Genomic DNA, 17,288 nt, shown 5'->3' with positions numbered 1-17,288 from the left:
TGAATCCATGGACGCCCCAACAAACAACTATAGGCAGGCTGGATGTCCATAACATAGAAGATGATATCAAATATCTCAGGACCTATCTTCACAGGCAAGGTAACTTCCCCACACACAGAACGCTTGGAGCCGTCGAAGGCACGAACAATCAGGTCACTGGGATTAAGCACGAACCCTTCCGCATCAATCTTCCTCAGAATCTGCTTAGGCAACACATTCAGCGACGACCCGGTGTCTACCAATACGTGAGACAACACTGCCCCCTTGCACTCCATGGTGATGTGCAAGGCTTTGTTATGGTTTCGCCCTTCAGGTGGTAAGTCCAAGTTGGTGAAACCCACACCATGCCTGGTGCTCACATTGGCCATCACACCCTCCAGTTGATTGACAGAAATCTCTTGAGGTACGTAAGCCAGATTCAACATCTTCAGCAAGGCATTACGGTGTGCCTCAGAGCACATCAGCAGTGAAAGTATAGAAATCTTGGACGGAGTCTGATTCAACTGGTCTACAATCTTGTAGTCACTCTTCTTGATTATCTTCATAAACTCCTCCACGTCCTTCTCAAACGACCCCTCGGGCGCTTCTTTCTGAACAGGCTCTTCCTCAACCACAGCTTGCTTACCCTTTGCTCTGGCGAGAGCTTCAGCATTATTGTCCCTCAAAGGCTGCGGTGCAAACAGACGACCGCTTCTGGTAAAACCTCCTGGACCCCCTACATTATCCACAGCCGGACCAACAGTTGCAGGAACTCTATTCGGTAAACCAATTGTCACTGGAGCTTGATTCACTGGTCTTGTCTGACTTTCAGCCCTTCTGTAATTGCGGTGAGCATTATCATACTTCCACGGCACAGCTCTACTATTCTCAACAGTCCTTCTTTCAGACGCCACGATAGTAGTTGGAACACTGATGGTTACAGGCACAGGAATGGTAACTGGGGTACCATTTGCTGCAGGTGCACTGACAACCCTTTGTCCGCGTTCTTCAGACGGTTTAAAGTAAATGGTGATAGTTGACGCTGTTCCACGATCTTTTACAGCCCTACTGAATTGCAAACAACCTTCATCCATCATACCCTGGATACCGGTCCTCAACTGGTCGCAACCATTCTCAGATTCTGCACAGCCCGAACAATCTTCATCACAGCCCGGGTAGACACCCCCATTCAGCAGACGACCCTTCACGACTAGCAGAGAAGTCTGAACATCATCAACATTAACAACCAGATCTTCAGCTTCTTTCCCTTCAATATTGTTCACTCTATGCCCACCATGCTGAGGCATAGGGTTGTTTACGACATTAGGCACTGGAGCGAAGTTGATTGCCTTGGCATCGATCAAATCTTGAACCTTGTGCTGGAGAGCTCGACACTTCTCAGTATGGTGGCCTGGTGCCCCAGAATGAAAGTCACATCTAACATTAGCATCATAGCCGGGCGGCAGCACTGTCGGAGTAGCCATCGTACGCAGCTCTACAAACCCTAACCGGAGTAGTTCGGGTAGTAACTCTGCGTAGGACATAGGCAGAGGATCAAATCTTCTATCAGCCTGCAACTTCTGCCTAGGCTGGAAAGGACGCTGCTGTTGTTGTTGTTGTGGTTGTTGAACTCTTTGTTGTTGTTGCTGACGAGGTTGAGGTGTCGGAATGGTTACTGCAGCAGCTTGACGGTATTCAATTCTGTTCTGATCTCTGCGGTGTTGAACAGCATTAGTTTCACCCTCTCTTCGACGAGGTGCCCCAACAAACGACTTCCTAGAAGAAGAGGAACCAGCATCTTGGATCTTCCCATTTTTAATCAAACTCTCAGTCCTTTCTCCACAAATGACAACATCAGAAAAACTACCGAATGGGCAGCTCCCCATCCGGTCCATAAACACACCTTGAAGAGTACTAATAAACATATCTGTCAATTCCTTCTCCAGCATAGGGGGTTGAACTCTAGCAGCTAGTTCACGCCACCTCTGGGCATACTCCTTGAAGCTTTCATTGGATTTCTGACAAAGACTCTGCAGCTGAGTCCGGCTCGGTGCCATGTCCATGTTATGCTTGTACTGCCTCAAGAAGGCCTCACCCAGATCTCTCCAGCATCGGATCGAATCTCTCTTCAATTCCATGTACCAGTCCAAAGAAGCCCCAGATAGACTATCTTGGAAAAAATACATCCACATCTTTTCATCATCAGTATACGCAGAGATCTTTCGATAATAAGCCTGCACATGGGTGCGAGGGCAAGAAGTACCGTTGTATTTGTCGAAGGACGGTGCTTTGAACTTGTGAGGGATTCTCAAACCTTCAACCAATCCCATATTAGTAACATCAAAACCAAGAGAATTTTGACTTTCCATAGCACGGATCTTCTCAGCAAGAGCTTCAACTTTACGGTCTCTCTCATTAACCCTTCCCAGAACGTCTTCGTCTTCACTGAGCAGAGAGAACATATCCTCTTGTCTGTCAACAATCGGAACAGGATTACGGGCCGGAGCACGGACTACTCTGGCATTAGCGGCATCTGGAACAATAGGTTGACCGTTGATTCGAATACCCCCCAACTCATCACCTACAGCATAGTTGTTGACGGGTACGGCAGCAACATTGTTATCATTGACCGGGCCTCCCTCTGGCGGAGCATGGTTGATCGGTGGATTTGCAGCCTCTTGTCTCTGAACCATAGCTCGAAGTTCTTCTTGACCTTGCGCAACCCCTTGCATCATATTCATAAACTGGGCCATGCTTGCCTTCATCTCAGCCAACTCAGCTTGAAATTGATCCATACTTCTCTGTTGATTCAGTCTTGTTGAGTAGCGGTGCGGACGTTGATCAGCTATCCTGCCTAAACAGGAACCAAGAGTGAGAAGTCACGATCAAGAACACCTGTTATGCAAAATGATATGAGTATGATGCAAATGATGCGTATGATGCACATGATATGCTCATTTCTCAGGCATTCAAAGAGCCTGACCCATCCTGAAAAGATGGCAACCTGCAGCAACAACAGAACAAAACAGATACAAGGAAATGCTGACATCCTTATATATACATAAGGGTAAAAAGGCATACAACCAATGTCAACAGAATATCTGAATAAACAACGTACAAAGAAAAAGAATCCCATCCAACAAGCCTGGAGGTGATTCTTAACAAAAAGATCCAAGAGATGGCTTACATGCAAATGAATCCCATCCAACAAGCCTGGAGGTGACTCTCAACAAAATACAATCAGAGATACAAACTAAGACAGACGGTCTTCCGAAATGAGGGTCTTCAGGTAATGGCACTGGTCGATCAATAGTGAGCATTCTGAACAGTCTGGTAAAGGAGTGATCTTCTCTTTCAACTGTCTTCTCAGCTCCAAGACTTCTCCTCCAAGGTGGTCCTCTGATTTCTGTCTCAACTCTACTTCCTTCTTCAACTGGATGTCTTTATCTCTGAGTTGCTTCTCCAAGTCTCTGATCTTCTTCTGATAACTGGCTTCTGCTCTCTGCAGTCTCAAGCGCTCCCGGTGTTCTGCATCTAACATACTCTCCATCTCCTCGTAGGATCTCTTCTTGCTCCTTACTCTGCTAGCATCTTCTCCTTGCACTTCCCTGAGTTGATGGGCCAAGTGCAGCTTATCAGCTTTGGCTTTGTACAGCTCCATATGGGTGTCTTGCTCCTTCTCTCTCAACCGACGATTCTCCATCAGGGCTTGCTTATAGTGCTCAGCGGGTACACTATCAGCGAGAACCAAGGGTGGTTGCTCTTGCAACGGCTCCATCCTATCATAGGGTAACAACAAAGTTTCCACTCTCTTCTTGACCCAATCAGTGTAATCAGGCATAGCAACAGCAAACTTCTTCCCTAAGACAGATCCATCCTTCACACCAATAGACTTCCAAGCTCTCCCTATCTGCTCCAATCTAACAGGGTCACTCTGCTTCTCAAAATACACACTTTCAGCTACCTCAGCCTCAAGTGGTCTTCCCTTCATCACAAACCCCAACTGGCGAAGAGAAAGAACCGGGTTGTAATTGATGCAACCTCTGGTCCCTACGAGTGGCACATTACGGAATTCTCCACAGCTCATAATAACATTCTTCACATTCATCCGGTAAGATTGCCATCTGATGTCATAGGAGGTAAGAGACATAACCCTCTGAGTCCACTTATGCGTGCTCTGAGCATCCACAAAAGGTCCACTGACTGGCAGAAGAGACAAGAACCATCTGAGCAAAAGGGGGAGACAACACCTGATAGCCCCACCCTTACCATGCCTACTGTGAATAGCATAGTAAGTGTCAGCTAATAGAGTAGGAACTGGATTTCTTCCAATGAAAATACTGACTGCAGCATAGTCAACAAAATTGGGCATACTCGGAAACAAGACGATCCCATATATCATGACGGCCAACTGAGCATGAAATGCTTCCCAACTCCCCTTCTCTGCTTCTTCTCTAGCTACCCTCAATAGAAACTTCAAAGGCAATCCTACAACATCCCCACTGGACTTCCAACTATCACTGACTTCCTTGATACCCAAGTGGAGAGCTCTGGCAACAACTCTGAAATCAACCTCCTTGGGCACATCCAAGAAAGGAACCTGATGCTGGATAGGAACACTCAACAGAATAGAGTACTCCTCGAGAGTAGGCGCCAACTGATAATCCTGGAAAGTGAAACAATGAAGCTCTGGGTCATAAAACTGAAGTAGTGTCTGCAGAGGCACTGGATCTACTACTGTCTTCAATACTGTCAAAATATCTCCGTACCGCCCAACAAAACTCTTCAGTCGATCGTCTGTCACGAGACTACCCAACTCAACTAGTGGAGTCAACGGCTCACGGTGGAAACTGTAGGAACAGGTCTTCCGCTTCGGCTCGGGAACCGTTGTCATCTCTATCAGTAGACAAGCTCGGGAATGTACCTGAGAAATGATATGCATGCAGAGATTAGTTTTTTTTCTTTTTTTTCTTTTGATTTTTTTGATTTTTTTTCATTTTCTTTTTTTTCAATGCGTTTCTTTTGAAAAATAAATATGCTATGATGCACATGATGCAGACATGGCTGGCTGGTTGTGCAGATTCTGATCACTAGGTCGAAGCTTCAGTCAAAATTGGAACATAAATCCCACTTAAGGTTAACCGAACACTGTCTGAACACAAAGTCACCATCAGAATCAAGTCACCAACAGAACCGAGTCACCAACGGTACCTGTAATGAAATAACCCTTCCCCACTCACGGGTGTAGTCTAGGCCAGGGTAAAGCTTGAGAGAAACGCAGCATAAATAACCTTTTGCAGAATACTGTCATATACACACCCGAAGTATGTAACGACAGCATCCCACCAGGGTCTGAACTGCTCGTGATATCAATGTTCCGCTAAGTGGCGCCATACCACCCGCTTCCCATGAATCACTCTATTCCTAGGTATCCTAGATTTTCACTCATGGTCTGGGTATTGGACCTTTTACCTCAACTGACTCTTCCCCCCCCCCACACAGAGAGAAACAAACAACCAGCCAGGTGAACAGATGAATAAATGCAAACATTAATGCAAGCATAAATGCAAACAATAGACAATGAATGCAAACAATAAATAATGAATGCAATAAATAAACACAGCACAAAGCAACCAAAACCCTAACCTAGAGAGCGCTAGGAGAGACTCGCTCAGGGAAGATGGACCAGCATAGGTCAACTTCTCTACGTCCCCAGCAGAGTCGCCAGCTGTCGCATCGCGCGAAAAACCGGCGGGAAAAGAAGAACAACAGAGCCGCCACCGTGCGTTATTTATCCCAAAAGAGGGAAAGGAAACGCTCAGAGTAAACCTGGGAAAAGAACATGGTCTCGCGACCAAAGAGTATGGGTTCGGGAGTCGGTTATGCGAAGGGAAGGTATTAGCACCCCTACGCATCCGTAGTACTCTACGGGATCCACGCACAAAAGGAAGGGATATTGGTTGCTAAACACTGCTCAAATACTCACACACACTGGCTGAAAAGAGACAAAAGAAACTGACTGAAACTGACTCGGCAGGATGTCGCATCCTGGGCCTACTTAGTCTATCAGGCATAGACATCAGAGTCGAAGTAGTTCGGACTGGGGAAACGACACGTGCTCGCTAGGATATCGCATCCTATGCATACGTATCTTCTTGGACGAAGAAGAATCAGAGCATTCGTAGCTCGGCTAACACGCACACAAACCAACACAGGCAAAGGCAAACGTGGAGCCTGAATGCCAATCACTGGACTTATATCAGCATCCGAACCAAAACACACACAAAGAGGCAAACGTGGAGCCTGAATGCCAATAGCTGGGCTTACATCAGCATCCGAACCAAGCATACGCACACTGGAACCTAACTGCCACTCGATGGACTTACATCAGCTTCCAAGCACACAACAACATAACAAGTTAATAGGGAGTCGGGGACTCGAGCCTATAACTGTCAAGCAACACACACAAAAAGAAAAAGGGCGCCCGGAGAGATCAGCTCAATCTCCTGCCTACATACTTCATCTGGTATGAAGATCAGGGCGATGTAGTTCCCCTACGCAGGGATAAAGGACTAGCCTAACCAGATAACAGAGGGAGACACAACTAGGGAGACTACGACTCGAGCCTAGATGTTATCATGCAAATCATCCCTAAGTTAAGGTTTCTAGCTAAACGGCACGCGGGCCAACCTATCCTAAGCATGGCTCACACAGGAAGCAAGCCACACACACACTTAACTTGCACAGGGAGCAAGCCAAGTAAAACCTACTTGCACAGGAAGCAAGTCTAAACTAATCCTAACTTGCACAGGAAGCAAGTCAAACTATCCTAACTTGCACAGGAAGCAAGTCAAACTATCCTAACTTGCACAGGAAGCAAGTCAAACTATCCTAACTTGCACAGGAAGCAAGTCAAACAATCCTACAAGCACAGATAGCACACGCTATACACAAACGAGTGGCTCAAACAAGGGTTAGGTTTTAGTCAAGGGGTCATATCAACCTCAACAAACAAACCTCTGGAACTGGGTGAATGTTGCTCTTAACCTTGCCATTGAGGGGCTAAGGTGAAGCAGATGAAAGGATGAAGTGAGGATGAGACCTCACAGCTCTTATCCCTGGCTAGGGAGAGCTCAAGACAAGAATGTGTGGGTTCAGAAAGTGGGAACCCTTCTACACATTTAGAACTGACTCAACTGTACAATTGTACAAGATCTTGGGTTTGTATCTGCAATGCATCAACACAGTGGTGTGAGCAAGGCAGATGACACACTGAATAGTGGGGGATAGATTGCATATCCCTACCTTCCACCAATTGCCTCTTCACTTAGGAGGACTTTGACTCTATGCAAGGACAAAGTTAAACATCCACAAATATTGCCTCTTAAGGAGGACTTCAGACAGTTGCCTGGCCAAGTAACAGGCCAGGTCTTCCAGACTACATGAAGTAAAAGAGACATACCTCAATGCAAATTGCTTATACAAGCAAAGCAAAGCAAAAAGTTCACAAAGAACTAAGCAACTAAAGCACCTGAAACAGTCAAGCAGATGTTAGTATGCAACTTCAAACAAAACAAACAGAAACAGACAACAACTGTCCATTAGAGGCACATGGATGTGCAAGGCACAAGGCTTAGGGCATGTGAGCCAAGCCACCTACAAAACAAGGAGGTTAGACAACAATATTCAAGCAAGCTCAGTCAAAAGAATTGGTCCCAATGGCCATTTGACGGTCAACCTGGAAACACAAACTCAAAGGTGAGTAACAGGACCACTAGGGCAAGCCTAGGGTCAAAAGTGAACAAGAAAGTCCAAACAGCAAGGGGCAAGCATCCCAAATCATGTTCAAACAATTAGGGAACAAAACCAATTGGGTTCACATTCATATCAATCATCATCATCATCTCATGAACCATTTAGGTCAAAACATGGCAAACAGAAACTCATAGAAGTCAACAGCAAGACTTGCATCAAAAGCAATCTAAACATTTTCCAAAAATCATCAAATAAATCATGATCAAACCTAACACATAGCATGGTAAGCATGTCAAATTTCATCCCATTTGGGCAAGTGGAAGGCAGTCAATGAAAATCAGAAAGTCAAAGCCAATTTGAACATGCTCACAGAAATCAACCAAACATGCATCAACTTAGAAAAATCATAAGTCAAGAATGGTGTATGATAAATGAATGGGATCAAAGCCATGGTAAAGGTGAGGATGTCTAGTTATCTCATGTAAAATTTCATGTCCATCTAATAAAGTATGAGAATTTCACAAATGACATGGGAACATGTGTCACACAAGGTCAACATTTGACTAGGCAGGGAAGGAAAATCTCAAACAAATGGAAAATGCCACAAATAATTCCAAGAAAATTCACATGTGAACTAGACATACAAGAGTAGGCTCATGCAAAGAATCAAGTCATTTGGAGGTCAAGAAGCATGGTAATGAAATTAGGGAAAATGCATGATCATGTTGTGACACCAAATGTACACTTCAACTTCAAAAAATCGTAACTCTCAATCCACACATGATAAATGCACAAACTTTATATGGAAATGAAGGTCAACGAGTCTAGTTTCACCACAAAAGGTTTCAAAGTCAAAGGTTGCAACATGAGTATCTCACAATTGAAATGGCACAATGTATCAATTTGGCATACATGTTAGGAAACCAATTATTATTTAAAATCCAGCCAGTTAAAAATTAATTAAAAATCACAATAAAATAGAGGACACTCTTGTGAAGATGATGGAAAAAATCTCATGATTTTTGGGTGAAAATGGAGAGAGAAATTAATTGTTGAAGATGAGTGATTAATTGGATGCAACATGAACAAATAACAAGGCATGGCAAGTCAACATAAGTTGACCGATGGCACAAATGTAAATATTGCCTTCACTTATCAAAACGACACAGCATAAGGCACGGCATCCAAATATTTTCATTGGCTGTTACGGGAATGCACAGTAAATGGCCTTCATGCATTAACTAAACCCTAAATAAGCTACAGTAACACGCAGGGAAAAGGAAATTCTGGGCAGCTCAAACTCAAACACGATGAATCTCAGGTCATGAACAACATTCGTGAAAATCAGAAGCAAACACACCAAACCCTAGTTCCTACTTCATACCTTATGGATTCAAGAATCAATTGCAACAAAGCGCCATGGTCAGCATGAATCGAAGCAAACAAACTTGATGTCACAAACATAAATCAAAGCTAACTCAACCAAATCTTAATGAAAATCGAAAACAAAAGGTCCAGAGTGTTCATGGCAGTGAGATATACATAAAACAACACATCTTTTCATGAATTTTGAAAATAAGTTTCTAACCTTCAATCCATGGCAGAACTGGGACGATGGTTTTTGAGCTATGAAAAGCATAAACAGCAGTTCCAAAGAGCTCCAGTTGAAGAGTGGATGGAAGGAAATGGATCAATGGCACTCCAATCTTCTCCTAACCATGAACTATCATGAATGGACTCCAAGGAGAACAGCTTCGAGAAGGCGTTACAGTCACCAAAACAAGCTTGTAATGAACTCCATAGTGACGGTATATGGTGTTGCAATCAATGGCAGGTCGTGTTCTGTGGAGTCTTTTGGAAGATTTGTGAAAAGTGATGAAAAATGAATTTTAGAGAGAGTGAGATTTCTGGGAGTGAGTGAAGTCCAATGCCTTGTTATGTGCTGGCTGCTGTTGCTGTTTTTCTAAACAAAACCATGTCTTGCAACTTTTGAGTTTTGACAGATTTTGTGAAAAAAATACCAAGATGAGCTTGAGAGAATGCCAAGTTATGTTGGTTTGTTGCTGTCTCCAATTAGTGCTTCACATGACAGGAAATAACTACAACCTCTGCTGTCTTGTGTTGCTAGCAGGGTTCATCATGACAGGAAAGTGCAGTTTGGATTGAAAAATAGAAATGCAAAGCCAAGTCAATGGATCATTGAAGCTCTTGGTTTTGTTATGACAGAAAAAAAAATGCCTAAGTCCTCTGTTGGATGTTGCTGCTATTGATTCCTCATGATAGAAAAGGATTTGAAAGCCTTGTTTTGATGTGTTTGTGTGGGAGAACCCGGGCCAAGGTTTTGTCTTTTGGTCTTTTTTTTTAGCCAACCCATTGGAATCTGCAAGATGTCTGTTGTGTTGGTTGCAGCATTCTTCTATTGGGGTGTTGGCTGCAGTTCATGACAGACAATGTGTTTGGTTTTTTGTCACCAGCCAGGCCAGGTTCATAGAGACTTTGGACAGGAAATTGGGAAGTGCAACAATGTGATTTTAGCGAGAATGATTTCTGCTTATGATGGATGCTGGCTAGAAGCCTCATTTGACAGTAAATACCATGTAACCAACTGCTATGTCATGTTGCAATGTGGCCAGGCAGGGATGTTTTGTGCTTGACAGAAGGTTTTGCAAATGCCAATGCCAAGTCAATGCAGTTTTTTTCTTAGGATCAGTGAGCCATGGCCTGTGTTTTTGTTCTTCTTGAGTTTTTACAGGTTTTGGAAGAAATGGCCAAGGGTGTGTGGTTTGTTGTTGGTTTCATGACCTGAAAAAGAGATGCAAAGCAAGGGTTTTTTGGTTGGAAAAAAATTAGTGGTGGTCCTTTGTGGTATGCTGCTGTTACTAGTTTTTGATGACAGAAAAAAAATGCAAAATGGCCAAGTGATCTTGTTTTTGGATCAGTCCTCAATGGTTTATGCTGCTACTGCTACTTGTTCATCATGGCTTGACAGGACAATTCTCACAGTGCCAAAGCAAGTGGACCAAGACTTTTGTGAAAGTGTATGTTGGTCATGTGTTGCCAAGGGCTTTCTTGCTGCAGGAGGTTGGCTGCCACTTGCTTCACAATGATGGATATGGATGTGTCATCAAAAGTGCCATGCTTCTTTCTGCTGCAGTATGTTGCTACTGTCCTATGTTGACAGAAAATCCTTCCTAAAACCTGCTGTGGAGTGCTGCTTCTTCAGCAAGGCAATGTCCTTCTACATGACAGAAAAATTGCTTGTATTCTGCTGCATTAAATATGGCATGGTATGGTCTCAATTAATTGCACAGCAGGGTGAGGTTTTTTAGAGAGTGAGTGGTATGCAATTGGTTATGTGGCTGTGTTATGTGTGTGTCCAAAACAGAAAATGATGGCCAAAAATTCTGCTATGTGAGAGTAGTACAAGTATGGTTCATGAATTGGATTTGTTGTAAACATGTCCTTTTTCCAATGTTCAAGTAAGCTAGTGAGGCCATATGTACTTGTTGGTTATTTGGCTGCATAATGAGGTCTCAACATGACAGAAAAATGCTGCATAATGCTGCTGGTACAAGGCATGGTTGTGGAAGCATGGACAAGTATGGTGCATTTGTACCTTTCTTATAATTCAAGCAACCAAGTATAGATTCACATGTGCTGCATAATTTGACTTTGCAAACACACTTAAAATGATATTTATGAGCTGTCCCAATTGGCCAAATGCTGAAAAAATGTTTATATCAAAAAGTCAACTCTTGGTCAAACTTGCATTTAAATGAAAAAGGTCAAAATATGCCATTTGATTGGTGAGGTTTTGGCTCATGAAATTTATATTTTTGGAAAGAGGGGATCAAATGTGACTTGTAGGAAAAAACCCCACCAAAATTGGTCAAACGGTTTGAGAGATATGGCCTTCTGAAGTTCAAGATTTTCTGAAATCGATTCGATCATAACTTGCCAACCACACATGGGAATTGAGAGTTCTTGGACTTTTTGGAAATGGGAGAACAAGATCTTCAACTTTCATGTTGGGCAAAAATTCATTTGAGGCTTGTATAAAAATGTAGGTTTGAGGATCAAGACTTTCCATTTATGGCAGGTTTCAGTTACAGGCCCAGTTTCTTCTTTTGGAAATTTTTGATCTGGCTTCAAATTCTTCCATGATGGTGTTTGGCATGATATATGATGACTATTTGGACATGAATGAACTCTCACAAACCAATTCCAATCATCCAATCACTGATTAAATGGACAGTTGACCAACAGTTGACTTTTAGGGTTTCTGCCTGATTGTGCATTGACTGATGACTTCCAAACCCTAATTCCTTGAGAACTTGACTTCAAATGATGTCCCAAGTTGTATGAACTCTTGATTATTAACCATGGTGCCCAAATTCCACAAGAATGACCACCAACCATTGCCTTGACTGACAGTTGACTTTTTTAGGGTTTTTAACTGTCTGTGCATGAACTGATGACCTCTGAGCCTTCAATCCTTGACCAAAATACTTCAAATGGATCCCCAAGTCATGTGAACTTGTTGGACAAACCCCAAGGCCTTGGTTCAATGAGAAATTCCTTTGCTTGCTTGGTTGACTGATCAGGAGATTAGTTTGACCTAATTCTTGACTGCTTGCCCTTGAGGCAACTGAGGGACAATGCAATGCTATGCAATGGACCATGATATGCTATGACCTAATATGAAAATGTATGTATAATGATAGGTGCAAATTTGAGGTGCTACACCTTGGATAAATTAAAGTTTGGTGGTGATATTTTGATTCATGAGTCAAGTCTAATCAATAGCTTGGTCTTCGATTCTTCACCGCGACAAGAGGTCGGGCAATACTAATATTGATGTTAATGTGTGCTAGAGACAAGTTATAAAGAACCAAGCTCCTAAAGCATACCACACACTATAATAAAATGGGATGAACCTATCTCAATCAAGCTCATATTGATTCATCTGACACAAGGTCATTGATGAATCAACTAGCATTTGATTTGTTGAAAAAATCATTGGCCATGAAGGGATTGGGAAAGAAGTGAGATGAAGATGAGAAGATGAAGTGAAATAGAATCCCAAATTGATCAAGCGATGAACCTGACTTGATCAATACCATCCATTCATCTTGAGGGATGAAGTTCAAACTTCATCAACCCCCTAAGCCCAATGTTATTAATCAAATTAAAGTCCAATTTAACCAAGATCAAGGCCAAACAGAAGTTGAGTCAACACAAAGTCAATCAAATATCTCCACAAAATATTAAAGTAATTAAACAAATTCAATTCAATTAAAAGGTTAAAATCCTCAAATCCCTTCAAATCACCAAATAAATGGCTAAGGGATTTATCATAGGTCAAACAAGGTCAAAGGACCATTGACTAATTTTTTTTGGCATTTTTTGAAAGTCATAAGTATTTAAAAACAATTAAAAACAAGTCAAAATTAACAAAATTCTCTAAGAATATCAAACTCAATCCAAAAAATAATTTTAATTCATAAATGGAAAGAGGAAACTATTTGTGAAATTTTGGTGGTAGTCCCATATTTTTTGGAATAAAATTGAAATTATAGTGAATTAAATGAGAAAATGCTATTTAAATTATTATTTGGTAAATTAAAACAATTCAGAAAAACAAGGGTCATCAGATCTCCCTCATTAATTGAGGTGGCTGATCTGATGCCCACGCATATCATGTCTACCAAACACTTTAGTCAACGCGTGCACAACATGGGTAGTCACAATCAAGGAATGAGATTAAAACGTGGCCATGGGATCAAATGGTCTGGACTGAGCCAGCACACCACCGGAGCCCTAGCTCCGATCGTCTTCTCCGGCCATATCACCAGACTGGTCAAGATCAAAACCTCACCAAAATTTATGCATCATACATCAATTTGAAGAGAAAATCACGAGGATTCCAAATATCACCTCCAAATTTTCCAACTCTCACTCTGTAATGAGAAACATGGAGTTGAAAATTAAGGTGTTCAAACTGAATTGCTTTGATTCAATCTCAAAGTAACTCAGTATTAATGCCTAGATTGGTAGGACTTCAGTCAATCAAAAATCAAACCAAAATGTTAAGAAATGAGAGAGAAACGAAGAGTTAAATTTCTGGAAAAATCACCTTTGGGTAGTGATGTTGATGCTCGATCTTGATATAAATCCACTTGGCATTGCTTCCTCTTGCTTGCAGGAGATGATTAGAATGAAAAAAGATGTGAATCCTTGGAGTTCTAATTCAAAAATAGAATTTGAACTAGAAGCTCGATTTCAATGAAATCTTCAAGGTATTCTACGAAATGGAGATATGAGCTTTCTTGGCACAGTTTGGGCAAGGGTTCCCCCTTGAATCTGAGGCAATGAGCTTCAATTTATAGGCAATGCAATATGATATCTAAAGCTTTCAAAATTAAATCCAAAAATAGTAATTGATGTGCATGGGTGAATGGGAATGTGTTTAGGCCCATATGATTAATACAACCCACTCCAATTCGTGCATAAATGATGCCGAGATCAAACATGAAGCCATGCAAAGGTGTTTAACATCTGAGTTCAAAAGTTGCCAAATTGGGCCATGCAAAGAAACCATGTGCAAGTCCCTTAATTGTTGTTCAAATTCAATGATCTTGGACTCTTTGGAAAGCTACCATCATGGGGAACAACTTTTTTGTTGGGGCTTTTTCCATTTAAAGCATGGAACATGATGAATTTTGTCCTTGAAGTTGGAGGAATCAAACATACTTGAAACTCTTCTAAGTTCAAAGTCAAATGACCCATTTTTCCATCTTGAATAACTTTTTCTAGGTGCTTCAAATCACTTTGGTTCCTTCTTCAAAGTTGTATATATTTCAATTATCTTAAATTTGGTTACAAATTGGACACCATTTGGAGCTGGCATTATATAGTTATGGATTTTATAAGTTGAGGTAAAGTGCTTGTTCAATGATAAGGACCAAAATGGACCTATAATGTTTCCTCTTAGTACATGCCCTTGCATGTGGAATTTGACATTTCTCAAAGAAGAAAAAGTTTAAGAAGAGATATTGAAATTTGATCATGAAACCTAGATAATATTCATATCACAAAAAATGAGTAAGTTATGGTTCTTGGAAGTTGACCTTCTATCTAGGGCATAGACAAATGACCTATAATCTTTCACCATAAAAAATGTCTTTCCAAGCAAAATTATCTCTTGATGCCAACATGAAAGTTGTTTGGAATGTAATAAAGAGTAACTTATTTTCTCTTGGAATCAACTTCATAGGACAAAACATGTAGGAGATAGGGTCTAGGGAACCCTAGATTTGACCAGTTAACTTTTTTGGTCAACCTCCTTGAACCAACTTGCAAACTTGAAGTTATTTTGCTCTTTGGGGATAATGGAGGATCATATATGCTTAAGATGAAGTTCAATTAATTATCCATAGATATCTTTGACCAATTGTTCAAGAAACTTGATGAGGAAGGCATACCAGATACTCAGATGAATTAGGGCTTCCATGACAAACAAGCTTCAAACTCTTGATGAATTCTTGATCAAAACGACAACTAAAGAATATTGGGATCCATATATGATGATCTGAATCAATGTATACCTTTCCTTGCTTTAGCCCTTGCATTGATGGTCTCAAACTCTAGATGTGAGGTTGATGAGGCACAAGTGGACACACACACTACCTACAAAAGAAACAAAACTACCCTAGACATATTTTTGGATTTTGGTTAGTAAACAAAGAAAATAAAGTATGACACAATCAAAAACATGCTTGGTGATGTCTCCCAATGCAAACCCAATGAATGATAGGTGAGGAGGATATCCAGGTGTGATCCCAATGCCAATGCAAATCATGAGATGGCATGTGGGATCTTAGGGGTCAAAATTGGGGTCTTACAACTGCCCCTATTTAAGTTAATTCTTGGGGGATGTATTGCCACAAAGGAAAAGAATCCGGGAGAGACTGCAATTCCATAGGAGCACAATACATTCCATAAGGAAAACTCACTGAGGAGACAGAGACTCTGGGGGTAAAAAGATATGTGTAGGTCAGGCTATGACTTAAAAACTACTGAAGACACAAGGGGATTTCCATGAAAATAAATCAATGGAAAACTCGGACATGGAGGGAAAAATCTGCATGTATCGGGATAACACCAACACAACAAGAACAACCACTGGGAGAAGGGAGTAAATCAGAATAAAGTTGAGATACCCAAACACCAAAAGGAAAATTCAATTTCACAAAGAAATAGGAATCCACACTCAACCGGGGAAGAAAAAATTCACACATGAGTAAAAGAGATATATTATCTACCACCTGTTACTGGGTAGGAAGATAATACACTCGGGCAAAGGGATATCCATTACCGGTTAAAGTAAACATATCAAGGATGACTCACTGAGGAAAATACGGAATATCCATTACTAGTTACTGGGTAAGAATAGCCTACTAGGAAAAATAAAGCAATAGGATTTACAATTACATGTCACTGGGCAGAAAACCAAAGAGAGAATATCCATCACCGGTTAAAGTGAACATATCAAGGACAAACTCAAAAGGAAGAATATCCATCACCAGTTAAGGTATATCAAGGATAGACTGGCAGGGAAAATAGGATTTACAATTACCAGTTACTGGGTAGAAGACCAAAGAGAGAATATCTATCATCGGTTAAAGTGAACATATCAATGATAAACTCAAAAGGAAGAATATCCGTCACCAGTTAAGATGAACATATCAATGATAGACTGCCGGGGATAATAGGATTTACAATTACCAGTTATTGGGTAGAAGATCAAAGAGAGAACATCCGTCCCCGGTTAAAGTGAACATATCAAGGATAGACTCAAAAGGAAGAATATATGTCATCGGTTAAGATGAACATATCAAAGATAGACTGACGGGGAAAATAGGGTTTACAACTACCAGTTACTGGGTAGAAGACCAAATAGAGAATATATGTCACCGGTTAAAGTGAACATATTACGGATAAACTGAAAAGGAAGAATATTTATCACCAGTTAAGGTGAACATATCAAGGATAAATTCCCGGGGAAGATCACTAACTACTGGTTAAGGCAGCTTAACAAAGGTGATCACCCACAAAAAACATAAGGTTTATATCTACCAGTTACTAGGCAGAATACCGAACAGGAAGAATATTTGTTACCAGTCAAGGTAAACATTTCAAGGATAGACTTCCTGGGAAAGAAGGAAGAATATCTGTTACCGGGTTATGGTAAACATATCAAGGATAGACTACCTAGGGAATGAGGAAGAACATTCGTTACCGGTTAGGGTAACCATACCAAGGATAAACTACCAGAGGAATAGGATTTACAACTACTAGTTCCTAGGAAGAATACCGAAGAGAGAATATCTGTCACCGGTTAAAGTGAACATATCAAGGATAGACTCAACAGGAATAATATCTGTCACCAATTAAGGTGAACATATCAAGGATAAACTTGTTAGGGAGATGAAAACGAATCCACTCGGGAAGTTAAAGAAGTAAATTACATTTTACCGGTTACTGGGTAAATC

The sequence above is a fragment of the Lathyrus oleraceus genome, chromosome 3, assembly GCF_024323335.1.
Source record: "Lathyrus oleraceus cultivar Zhongwan6 chromosome 3, CAAS_Psat_ZW6_1.0, whole genome shotgun sequence".
NCBI classification, from domain to species: Eukaryota; Viridiplantae; Streptophyta; class Magnoliopsida; order Fabales; family Fabaceae; genus Lathyrus; species Lathyrus oleraceus.
This window is presented reverse-complemented; position numbering follows the sequence as displayed.